At 44.7% G+C, this 13,127-nt stretch overlaps 1 protein-coding gene across 8 annotated transcripts in view; it reads right to left on the reverse strand.

The window, feature by feature from the left end:
* Positions 1 to 13,127, reverse strand: part of LOC132990790 (uncharacterized) — a 527,599-nt gene that overhangs the window by 85,399 nt on the left and 429,073 nt on the right. The gene's annotated exons all lie outside the window — the stretch shown is intronic.

Raw genomic sequence — 13,127 nt, forward strand, 5'->3', positions numbered from 1 at the left:
ATTTATTTTTTCATGCACAGAGAGACATCATTATACAAAAAATGCAGTTAAGGTAAAACAACCAAAATAAAAACTTGACTAAAGGTAAATCATTTAAAACAAAATTATTTAATTTATTTATTTCATTCTCCTCCTCTTTATGAAGGCACAAATTAACCAGCAGGAACCGGATGAGTTAAGCAGGTTTAAAGTATTAAAATCACACCTGCTTGAGAAGCCTCTGTACTGAAGATACTCCCTGTCATGTGGTCAGCAGGTGGCGCTGCAGGAGAGCGAGAGAGCTGCTCTCCTGAACACACAGGCTGCAGAAATCTGTTCACCAATACCTCATCAGAAGCACCTCACTGTGTCACTATGTGGCTCACTGCCTCTACAAACCGGGGGACGGATTTGATTTGGTTCCTCAGATAGTGTAAATTATTTCCTCCTTACTTTGGAACATATGGTCACTTTACTTTGCAGATATAATTGGGGAGGCAGTCTGTTCTTAAGAAGGGGCCCCCTGTAACTGAAAATATGCAGCCGCCCCCTGATTTTCTTCTGAGCCTGAGGGCCCACAAGGAGAGACCTCTCACCTGAGTGATCATCCTGGGGTGTAGGGGATTAGGAGTCCTGATGGATAAGAGTGGGCTAAACCATGAAGTGACTTTAAAACACGAAATAAGAAATGGGGCGCCAGTGGCTTAGTGGTTGGTGCGTGCACCCCATGTGAGGAGACTGGTGTCTTCAGGGGCACCTGTTGGTCGAGCAGTTGTCCTGGTCGTGGGTGTCATATGTCTGAGGCAACAATCGTCAAAGCGGGCGGCCAGTGATCGACACCAACCGTTCACCCTTTGCCACAATCATTCCCCCACTCTCTCTCACCTCCCAGTTTCCCACTCTATCCACTGTCCTGTCCTCTCAAATAAAGGCAGAAAAAAATACCCTAAAACTCCCTGACTGTTACACCTGACTCTGTGGATTATGTAAGATCTTCTGGTATCCATCCAAGCACCTGCAGTTTGACCTTTTATAAAGAGTCACCTGTGTGCAGCTAAAGCAACACAGAGGAAGTTTTCAGAGTAACTAACAGGTTGTAAATGCCAGGGTTATCCATAACACATTCCTCCGAAGTGAAACAATATGCAAATCTGCAACATGTTACCTTCAAAGACATTTACACAAGCAGCAGGAGAGTACTTCTAAGGTCATCATTAATCTACACCCAGAAGAAACTGAGTAGTTTTACTGAGTTTTAAAGTGAAGCCCGGGGGGGGGGGGGGGTACCCATACCAGCATCAGAGGGAAGTCTATTTAACGCTGTCTGTGTAAACTGATAGAGGAGAGCAACATAAGGATGTATATGGATTGCAATGTGTCTCTCTTTAACCCAGAGAACGCAGCATCCAGGATTTACAAACAGAAGTCAACTTCTCAGACTTTTCAGATCAGGAGAGGTTTCCACTCCCCCTCAGTCCAGGCTCAGAGAGGGGGGCAGCGTTTCAGGATCTGGGTTCTAGACAGTTTCCTCAATGCACTGCAGCATCACCAAGCAGGCCCTGAGGAGGACCCTCCAAGGCACAAGAAGGAGAGGTCCAAGGACACCCGGCACAGGGACCTGGAGACAGACATCAAACAGAGCAGACTAACATGGAAACAACTGGAAAAACACAGGCGGACTGTGGTCAACTGCCCGTCCTTCATAAAGGAGCGATAGGCGTGACATCGACTTCATTTGAGAACATCGGGATAAACTGTGTCCACATATGACGACTTCTGGAGGCGTTCCTGAGCCTAGGCCGTGATGTCTAACAATTTCATATTAAGAAAAACATTTTGCATTATTTTCCAGCCCAGTCTTTCACAGAGAGGTGAACTCTTCCCCCGCTTTCCTTCAAATGGACAAAGCAGCGAGTGACTCGGGGTTAAGTGTCTTGCCCAATGACACATCTGGATTTAGCAAGTTACTACACAGTCCCTCATCTTTGTATCTAAATATAGAACATTTTACAACCACTAACTATGTCAGAGACGGGTGTTAATATTGGAAGTCGTCCCCACCTCTGTGACGAGTTCTTAATTGTGTTGTTTTGTCCCGCTTAATTTCTATTACATTCCATTAATTGACAACGTATTTAAAATGCTTTCCATCCCAACAAATCAACGTGTACAAACGGAGCTGCTGATGATGGCTGGCAGCGCACCGTGGCACCTGACTGACCACATTCCTCCTCTGTGGGATGAGCTGGTGTGACCTTAATGGCATCCCACACCAATTAGCAGCTCCTGTGAGAGTGTAAGAGATATTCAAGGCACATTTTTTTTATAGTAGGTTGTAATTAGAGACATCCAAACACATGCATGATCTTGGACGCAGTCACTGTCACGTTATAGAATCTGTTTACGCATAAGGATGCCACACCCACCACTAACAGAGCATCTTTTCTTATCAAAATAAAAAAGAATTTGAAGTTAGGTTGACTTTTGTAATGCCTTAAAAATCAGAACAGATGGCCTTCTGAATCATCGTCCAGATTCAAAATGTTTTTGAGGCATTTTGGGAACCTCTATGAAGTCCATCGTGTTCTCCAACACAAAGCAAGCAGCTGTGATGCCATATTTCAAAATCCAAAGTCCTTATCCAAAGTCATAATTTAGATATTCTCCAGCAGTCCCTGAGAATGAACCAATGAGGGTGTCTGATTAGATATTCGAGCACGTTGTAGACGGCAGCACAGAAACGTGCTGGAGCTCGTCTTGTGCAACCAGTTTAATGGAAACAATAAATCAGTCTCTGCCGTTTGTTGCCACGGGCATCCTCAGCTGAGTGACATAACACGACAAGTTAAAACAAAAAGCAGACACCCAGAGAGAGTCCTAAATACCGTTCAGGAATGTCAGGGATTAACTTTCAACTGAATGTTGACAAAAATGATGAAATCAGAGCCCTTCATGGCCTCGCTTCGAGCGCCATCACACCGTACAGTCCAGCCAGGCTCCTCAGATCAGCAGGTTGAGGACTTTGCAGCATCCAACGATCACACTGAACACTTGTTTCAAAGAGAGGGTCTTCTTTGTAGCTGCACTGAGACTGTGGAATAACCCGTCTTTATTTGATATACAACATCAGCAGATTCTTTTCACCGCTTTAAAGAAATACTGGAAGACTTTGATTCTCTTGATTTCTCTTGTAGTTTATTCCTTACCTGATTGGCATCTTACCTCATTATATGAAAGCCTTCATTTAAGCATGCATGCGTATTTGCTGCATTTGCATGCTGATTGAGATCATTGAGGAACTTCCCCTAAACTATGGGTTTGATCATGTATGTACACATATGTATGAGCATGCACATGTATTCTGTGTCAGTGTGTTAGACGCCCAGGAGGCCTCATCCAGTCAGCAGAGGCCGGGCTCTCGAGTAGACTGAGCTCCCCCAACCTTCAGCGAGGTGATCTGGCACTACTACCACCCGACGTCCCTGACGCCCAGCCTCCACCATCGGACTGTGTCCTCTCCACAACAACCACCGCCATCCCCATTCATGCACGGCCAGCTCCGACCTCCACCTTAGCGTTGAGGAAGTGTGGACAACAGGAACGCAAGGAGAAATCATTCCTGCATAATATCCCATATGCTCTTTTGTAATGCGTCTCGAGATAACACTTGTTATGAATCAGCGCTAAACAAACATTGATTGATTAATTGACACGTTCTGTTCTGTCATGTGATAATCTTTTGATTGTTATTTTAATGCTTTCTGTAACACACTTTGGTACAACCCATGTTTGTTTATAAAGCGCTCTTTAAATAAAGTTGAGCTTGACCAAACTTATTGCTGAAAGCTTCGATCTTCCAAATAGAACCAAAGTAATCTGCATAGACCTCAACTGATGCTGCACTGTAGCTCTGTATTGAATCATATCAATCTTTTATCCACTAGCTATACCACTTATCCCGTTGTGGAATCGCAGGGGTGCTGGAGCCGATCCCAGCTGTCATTGGGCGAGAAGCAGGATACATCCGGGACTGGTCACCAGAGAATCACAAATCGGACATGTCGAGATTAACAACCACTCACACTCACATCCACACCTACAGACACCGGATTAGCTGGAGGAGACTATGCATGCACGGTGAGAACACGCAAACTCCAGAGGGAGGGAGGGAAGGATGGATAGATGGATGGAGGGAAGGATGGATGGATGGATGGATGGATGGTCGGAGGGAAGGAGGGATGGATGGAGGGATGGATGAATGGAGGGATGGATGGAGAGATGGATGAATGGAGGGATGGATGGAGGGATGGATGGAGGGATGGATGAATGGAGGGATGGATGGAGAGATGGATGGAGGGATGGATGGAGAGATGGATGGAGGGAGGGATGGATGGATGAATGGAGGGATGGATGGAGGGATGGATGGAGGGATGGATGGAGAGATGGATGGAGGAAGGGATGGATGGAGAGATGGGTGGAGGGATGGCTGGGTGGAGGGAGGGATGGATGAATGGAGGGATGGATGGAGAGATGGATGGAGGGATGGATGGAGAGATGGATGGAGGGAGGGATGGATGGATGAATGGAGGGATGGATGGAGGGATGGATGGAGGGATGGATGGAGAGATGGATGGAGGAAGGGATGGATGGAGGGATGGATGGAGGGATGGATGAATGGAGGGATGGATGGAGAGATGGATGGAGGGATGGATGGAGAGATGGATGGAGGGAGGGATGGATGGATGAATGGAGGGATGGATGGAGGGATGGATGGAGGGATGGATGGAGAGATGGATGGAGGAAGGGATGGATGGAGAGATGGGTGGAGGGATGGCTGGGTGGAGGGAGGGAGGGATGAAGAGATGGATGGAGGGATGGATGGGTGGAGGGAGGGAGGGATGGATGGATGGATCTTATTGATGTGCTTTCTCACCCCTGACAAATACCGTTGCTTTGAAATGGGATGGTCTTCCTGTTGTGTGTGTTCAGTTAAAAAGAAAGCCTCCTGAAGAGTTAACAATGGAGTCATTTATACCTGAGCTGCACAGTAGAGCCTGTTTTGTCAGATTTGTAAACTGATGGTATACAGTAATTTAGAACAGCCTGCTACTCAGGAATGTCAGGGATTAACTTTCAACTGAATGTTGACAAAAAAAAACATTCTGCTCACTTAATCTTAATCTCTGATTGCTGAGCGTTAGAGTAAAGGCACAACAATCAAACGTGGCTAAATTGCACATCAGTGTAAGAAGCAGGTAAAACTTCTGACCTGAACGAGATCGCAAAGAATCACTCCTCAATGGGTCGCAGAGAGGAAGCAAAGATATGACTAAAACAGATGGAAATATGACTTAAATATGACACTACATTGCGGCTTGAGATTTAAAAGGTGCTCATTGATGAGAAGAAATTAAACTGAAATGTTATGTCAGGTTACATAATGTACATATTAAGCAATACTACAGGTCTGTTGGGCAGTGGGCAGTTTTGGGATTGTTATTTTCAGAGCTGAGTGTAAGTTTCCTGTGGCAGCAGTCCTTTACAAAGCAAGATGTCAGGGACAGACAACAGGACATTAAAGTTATTATTAACCTGTCACACCTTTATAACGACTTTATAACGGCCATAACGGATTATGTTTGTAATTATTGTGATGCAGGTTTTCATTAGCACCCCACCCTTTAAGGATCATTTCACCCAATGGTATGTACACAGAACCTCCTTTAATTACAAGTCATTGTGTAGCTATTCTGTAACTATTGTTTGCAACAATGAACACAGAGCAGGTGACTCAGCTCCCTCCCTGTTTACACCCAGTGTACACTTCTGAGGTACACCTGTACAGTCTGCTTTGTAGTGAAAATTTTCATTCCCAGTCATCAAATCATCTCTCTCGTGGCTCCACTATGGCGCCTGACACAGATGGTCAATGCAGATTCTGTTAAGGTGCCCATAATGTTTGTGTGAAGAATCTTAAAGAGTCAGTATCAAGACACCATGTAGTGTGGTTTGGAGAGCTGTTTTCATCCTGTTTTTTACACATTGGGTTACATGTACTTGGGTTTAAACTATAAAAATTGGCTTTTTGTTTCACATGGGAGTCAAATCCTGACCTAGAGGATTGTAGTCCATGAAATCTTTTGATGCCATCTTGTCAAACTGCTGTTTCATGGAGACCACATTGATCTTTCACAAAGTCTCTGTACTATTTGGAAAGGACAAACACGTGCAGCACTCTTAATCAACATATTCAAGACCATATAATCAAGCTGTCATTGTTCTGCATGTTGGCTTTAATCGGTTCCATAATAAACAATCTCATAGAGCTAAATGAAGTAAGAACGAGCAGGATAGCAAGAATTAAGCAACTTGGGGCTTGGATAAGGTGATAGAGTGCCACGGAATGCAGGGTTACTTGGTACATCTGGCGAGCTGAGCCCCAGTGTATAAAATTCCTAATCCAAGCCCTTTGTGATATCCTACCTCGCCCAGCAAACCTGCTGCTGTGGGGCCAGTCTGACACACCTTTACCCCTCTCTGCTTTACCCCTCTCTAGCCCTCTGATGTGCTCAAGTGTCAAGGGACACTTGAGCACATCCTGAGCAGCTGCTTCAGGGCCCTTGAGGATGACCACTACAGTTGGCGACTGAAGGCAGTTGCAGAGAGAATCTCCAGTACAAACAAAAGGCCCTACTGCCTCCAAATGAAGCTGACAATGTTCTTCAGGGCAGCCCCAACACAATCAGAGCGGCAGCAGGCCTACTCTCCACCTCACAGGACTGTCAGCTATCGTTTGACCTCTGCAAGCAACTCTAGTTTTAGGCTCACATCCCAGTAACAAAACCGCATTGAAGAGTCTTTTGAAGGAAACATGGGGTGGCGGCAGTAGTTCATTCTGTAGGGACTTGGTTTGGGAACTGGACGGTTGCTGGTTCCGGGCCAAGTATGGAGATTGGTCTAGTAGCTGGAGAGGTGCCAGTTTGCTACCAGGGTCCCTTGAGCAAGGCCCTAACTGCTCAGGCACTCTATCATGTGCATGTCCATAGGCTCCTGTTTGTGCATGTGTGTGTATTTCAGCCTTTGTGTGTGTAGCATGTTCAACAATAGAGTCTAAAATGTAATTTCCCCTCGTGGGATTCATAAAGGATATCTTCATATTCTTGGACTTGCAGAGGATTTCCTGAAACAAGGAGGATGAGCACACTACTATCCTGCTGAAGAAGATTGCAAAGGCTGGGCATTAGAGAGCTCCTCAGGAGGAAAGCCATCAGGACAGCAACAGAGAAAGCCTTAGGGTGACTGTGGTACAGATGGGTGATCAACGGAGTGTTACCCCTGGGACGCAAGTCATGGCTTGATTAACCCCGGCTGGGACACCTGGGCGTGGGTGTATGATGTTGTGAGACCTGAAACTCCCACTGAACCAAGGAAACATTGGTTCTGATGGTGCATCCCGGAACCTCTGTAGGATGTATCTTTCATCTGAGCACATGTAAAAATGACATGATGTGAAGTCAGTCTCCATAAAGGATATTAGAAGAAGAAGAATTTATACTTTATTGATCCTGCGAGGGGAAATTCATTTTTACACTCTGTCTAGTAAACATGCTACACAAACATGAACTGAAATACACACACATGCACAAACAGGATCCTGTGGACATGCACTAATGGGGGCTGCCCACGGCGGGCGCTCCTGAGCTTGTGGGGGGGGGGTTGGGTGCCTTGCTCAGGGGCACCTCGGCAGTGCTCAGGAGGTGGCCTGGCACCTCTCCAGCTACCAGACCAATTTCCGGACTTGGTCCGTACCGGGACTTGAACCGGCGACCTTCCGATTCCCAACCCAAGTCCCTACAGACTGAGCTACTGCCGCCTACGTTACTGAGCTACGTTTATCTGGGAAACGTACAATTCTAAAATGACTCTTTATGCAGATGATACAACGATGTATTCAACTGGTATTCTCTGGTACCACAGGGCATATGTAAAATGCCAGAAGCTAATCATGCTAAAGTAAACTATTTGTAACCATTTGAAGTATCCACAAACAAGTAGGGCTAGGACAACAAGACCAAGCGTGACCTAAAAGGATTTCACACGGTGAAATTAAGATACCCACTAGGACCTTCTTTCCATCTCCATAGAGACTCCTAATGGGTAAGCCAGACTGTTTAATGGATGTCCTTTTATGGGCCCTATATGCCCCCCTAGCTTGGACTCACCTTTAGAATATTAAAGGCCAAAAATAAGGATTAAAATCCTTGTAATGAGTTCAAAGAGCTACCAGTTGGAGCGCTAGTTTGACTCAGTTGGTAGAGCAGGCAGCCAAAAGAGGCTCCAGTACTCGTCTCACTGGTCGCAGGCTCGACCACCGACCCTGGCATTGTTTTGTGTTGTCATCCCCCATGGTGGGGGTTCAAAATTAATATTAAAGGATCAGTCAGTAAGATGTGTAGTGAGTGAAATGATAAAGTGACCTCACTATATGATCAGTGCTGGCTTCTCTGACAACAATGCAGCAGCCAGTATGTCCTCCTTCTAACTTTAGATTCTGGTCCTGAATGCTCTGGATTTGTTTGGACCAGAGAAGGTAGGCGGTTTTAAGGGCACGGTCACACTGGCCATCCGTACCGTGCCCAAGCATGCTTCAACGCTAAAGTCCAGTTCGTTTGGCCAGTGTGACCGCTCCGTATCGTGCTCAGGCACGGTACACTTACTTGGCTTTGGCACACTTCGGAGAGGTGTGCTTCGGCACGGTACACTTCATGCACGAGCACAAGCACGCGGGTACACAACGCTGACAGCCTTCATTATGGAGAAATCCAGAGTTTCATGGCTGTATCTGACTAAAATGACACAATATAAGCCACAATGTAGCTGTCATGTTCTCTGTGTTGTTCTCCGATATGCGGGCGGCCGTGCGTCTATTTTATTTTTTTAATTATTTATTGCCGTGTCTGATTAAAATGGCTTAAAATAAGCTGCAAAGTCAGTAAAGTAGCTGTCATGCTCTCTGTGTTTTTCTCTGATGTGCAGACGCGGACTCGACTGCGCGTCTCTTTCTCTCTCTCTTGTCCGTCTGTTTGTAAACACGCTTCATAATAACATAAAGCATGCATGTGTTGTATTACAACGTTATGTACAAGAGGTAATCATGCTTTTAGGCACGGTTAGTCCTGGCCAGTCTGACCGCGGGCCGTGCCGGCCAGCATGGGAATGGCGCAGCGGGGGGGGCAATCGTGCTTGAGTACAGCACGGTACAGATGGCCAGTGTGACCGTGCCCTAAGGCACCCCCATATGGCTGTTTTGGACGCCCCTCGGTTTGTCAAATATGAGAGCAGTTATCAGGTCAAACCAACAGGCGTTGCAGCGATGGAAGCAGCAAGAGAAGTGGTTCAGATAGAAGTGATTCTACCCGACCTAAAAAACCTCTGCATGCTTCTAATAAGCTCCACGAGCAGAAGCGTGCTCAAACTAGGATCAATATTGGAGATGCTTTTGAAAAATGGAGAGAGGTTAGAACACAGAAAGGTTTACAGACCGATGCAGAGCTGGCTAAACACTGAAGCTTCAGTGTCCACCACATGGCAACCTGCGTGAGCATCAACTCTAGAGAGGAGGGGGCGGGGGGAGACAGCTCTCTACAATGTTTTGAGGTTGGACTGCAGTACCCATTTTAAACACTAGGTGTCAGAGTTACATATTGCTCCTTTAAATGTTGAAGAGTTTGAGATGCTCCTGTTCTTAGACAAGGAGTGTCATGCCTCGATGCAATTACTTGCATTGAGGCATGACAGGCGTGGTGCTACAACATTCAACAATGTCAAATGTGTAATCATGATCAATTATGTAACAATATGGGCTTCCATTGAACGTGGACAAACACTTGGATCCTTTTCAAGAAAGTGCTTTTATGTTTATGATCAGTCAGAGCAGGAGTGGCTCTGCATATGCAGACAATGTGTATTAAAATGTTCTTTACAAGTACAGAAGGAAAACAAACAACAAAACAAACTGCGTGTTAATGCGACAAAAAATGTCATCAGCAATCTATTAGTCATCAATGGCAGATAATCATACCTTTGGTGTCCGTTTCCAGCTGCCGGGGCTTATCAGAATAAACAAAAAAAGTTTGAATGTAGTAAGAAAATTGGTATATTTAATAAAATTCAGTCATCAGCAGTCATCAAATAGGTCAAGTGTTTTTACTTAAACAGTCAGTGAGCTCGGACTGTTGGCTACAGAAGTATGTAAAGATTTATTTTTGGGCATTTTGTGCCTTTAATGTAGAGATAGGACAGTGGATGGAGTTGGAAATCAGGGAGAGAGAGTGGGAAAGGAGCCTCAGGCTGGATTTGAACTTGGGCCGCCTGCTTGGAGGAGCAAGGCCTCCATACATGGGGCACGCACACTAACCACTTCGCCACTAGCGCCCTTACAAAAGTATGTAAGCCCCAAGCGGCCATTCATCAATATATTTTATTTGACCATTTGAGTTGTTTTCTCAAGATCTTGACTTTCTTCAAGATCTCTGGATAAAAACGCTGGTTTTCAGCTCATTATCACAGGACCAACCAGCATCCCAAAGTAACAAGATGAATACTACAACATTTCTCCAGATCATTCAATCAGACGGTTTTATCCAAAGAGACGAACATCAGAGAGTAAGAACAACACAAGCGAGGATCTAGAGAGGAGGAAACAACGACAGGAAGCGCAAACGAAGAGCTTTAAGTCTGATCGGACACACAGGGGCTGACAGGAAGTGACCAGTGGCAGAGCACAGGTGCTGACAGGAAGTGACCAGAGGCAGAGCGCAACATCGTCAGCTGTTCTTGAGAGTTCTAATCACCATCAAAACCATCCTAAACATCATCATCATCATCATCAGCATCATCATTAAGATCGTAGGAAAGAGCTGGGTCTTCAGCTTTTTCTTTGCAAAGGGACTCTGCAGATTGGAATGGAGTTTGGTATTTTGTTCCACCACCGGGGGTGATAGAGGTGAAGAGTCTAGTTAGAGATGAGATCTCAAGAACACACCTCATAAACGTGCTCCTGTTATCACGGGGAAATGGAGTTAAATAAAGAGTATTGGTGCATTTAAGGCTTTCATAAATAAACAGAATCAAAGAGAATATTTTTTTAACACAAACTCAATCTCTTATCATTAGAGATTAAGAATCCTTTTTTTCTTACAACCTGCGTCCCGACAGGTTTCACTTCTGTACATGTGGACATTCAGAATCTTCCCCCCTTATTGCTCATTCAGTGTTGTCGGGGTCTTGTGTCTTTTCATTCATCCGTCTGCGTCCTTTTGGGCCCATTAGTTTCTAGACTACTGCTCTGAACCAGTGTGGACTAGAAATAAAAGATGTTCCTGTCAGACGCCCTTTTGTATGCACTCTCAGTTGTTAACCATCTGTGGAATCTCACATGCAGTACCAGAGCAGCAATGAAACCCAGTGCACAAAATTTGCATATATCTCTTCATGAGTTTTACCTGGGACATGTTGTGGTGATCAGTTTAGCACCTGCTCGGTTACATTTGCATGTATCCTGTCTCTATTCAAATAAATACACATTTAAAAAAAGAGCCTCCCTGCAGTAGGATTGTTTCTCAGAGAGTAGAGCTGCAGATTTAAGAAAGTGATGGGGATGATTCTGCTTTGGACGGAGGGTCAGAAGGGTCAGAGCATTGGAAACCTGTGGGTGAAGTCGAGGTCGAGGGAGCGCTAACCACTGCACCACCGTGCAAGTCGAGGTCACAAATGTGGGAAAGAAAAAGTAAATCCAAAGAGCTCGCTCACCATCAGTAACCCATACAAAAACACAAATGATTTCAGACAAACAAAGTCAGACTCTGCCCAAAACGTCCAAAAAAAAGTGGATATTTAAAGATTTATGTGCTGTTTTGAAATACTTTCAGAGAGAAGAAGTAAATGTTGACTCATCTTTAACCTACACCATTCCTGATGTCACAATTCTTGTGATTTTTGTACCAAAACAAAAACCCTGTTTACTGTTTCAAACTTTTCAAAAATGTAGAAAATTGGGCCTTTTAACAGACGCTTAAGCCAGAACTTGCCAACCAGGGGATAAAAATATGTGGATAATGGGAAGAAGTGCCAGAACAGGATCTTCTGGAACAATTTCACCGAGTATCAAGGTGCATGAAGAGTGAGAGGCTTGAAGAGGTCAAAAAGCTCCAGCAACACTCGTAGTATGAAGATCAACTTTATTAACAAATTACACAGACGTGTCTCGGCTTGTGGCCTTCATCAGGGTTGTGGCTGTGAAAAGGCGTCAGTCTAGTTTGTTAATAAAGTTGATCTTCATACATCAAGTGGTTCTGCAGCTTTTTGACCTCTAGGCATTAACATATGTTAACACACATTTTGTCAGGGTGCCCACCCCCACCCCCTTGCTCCCTATCCAGAGGGATAGGGGGAGAGATGGGATAAAATGCAGGAAGAGCTGCATTTTATCCCATCTCTCCCTCTATCCCTTTCCAAGCCCTTCATGAGCCGAGGATCCGGACGAAGATTTCTGCCTTTTAATAAGGCAGTTTTTTCTTACCACTGTAACTTTTTGCTGCTTTGCTAAAGTGCTCATGATGGATAGGCCGGATCTTTGTAATATAGCAATAAGTAAGGTCTTTTACCTGCTTTTTGTAACGTAACAATGAGTATGGTCTTTTTACCTGCTCATTTGTAAAGTGTCTCGAGATAACACTTGTTATGAGTTGACACTATACAAATAAAAATGTATTGAATTGATTGATGTCGATAAAAGAATGCGTAGAAATGGACAGTTGGTGTAAATCCTTTTTGAGAGTTATAATGGTCAGTTCTTATAGTTGGGTTAACCACAATTTGTAACTGAGGTGTGGATGAAATATTTTTGTCTTTGGGGCGGGTGTGATGTGTGCTGTTGTTAGCTGTTTTGTGTTAATAGGTTTGTACTAATAATTTGACAAATATGTAAATACCCATAGTGACGCCTAGAGGTTCAGACACCGACGTGAAGGAATAATACACGCCTAATTATCCGTCCAAATGTAAAAAAGAATTGGCACAATAGCCTATGTGACTCAACAAGATTCAGGCTCCAATCAGTTTCCATTTCCAGATAGGGAACACGCCTT

The sequence above is a fragment of the Labrus mixtus genome, chromosome 16, assembly GCF_963584025.1.
Source record: "Labrus mixtus chromosome 16, fLabMix1.1, whole genome shotgun sequence".
NCBI lineage: Eukaryota > Metazoa > Chordata > Actinopteri > Labriformes > Labridae > Labrus > Labrus mixtus.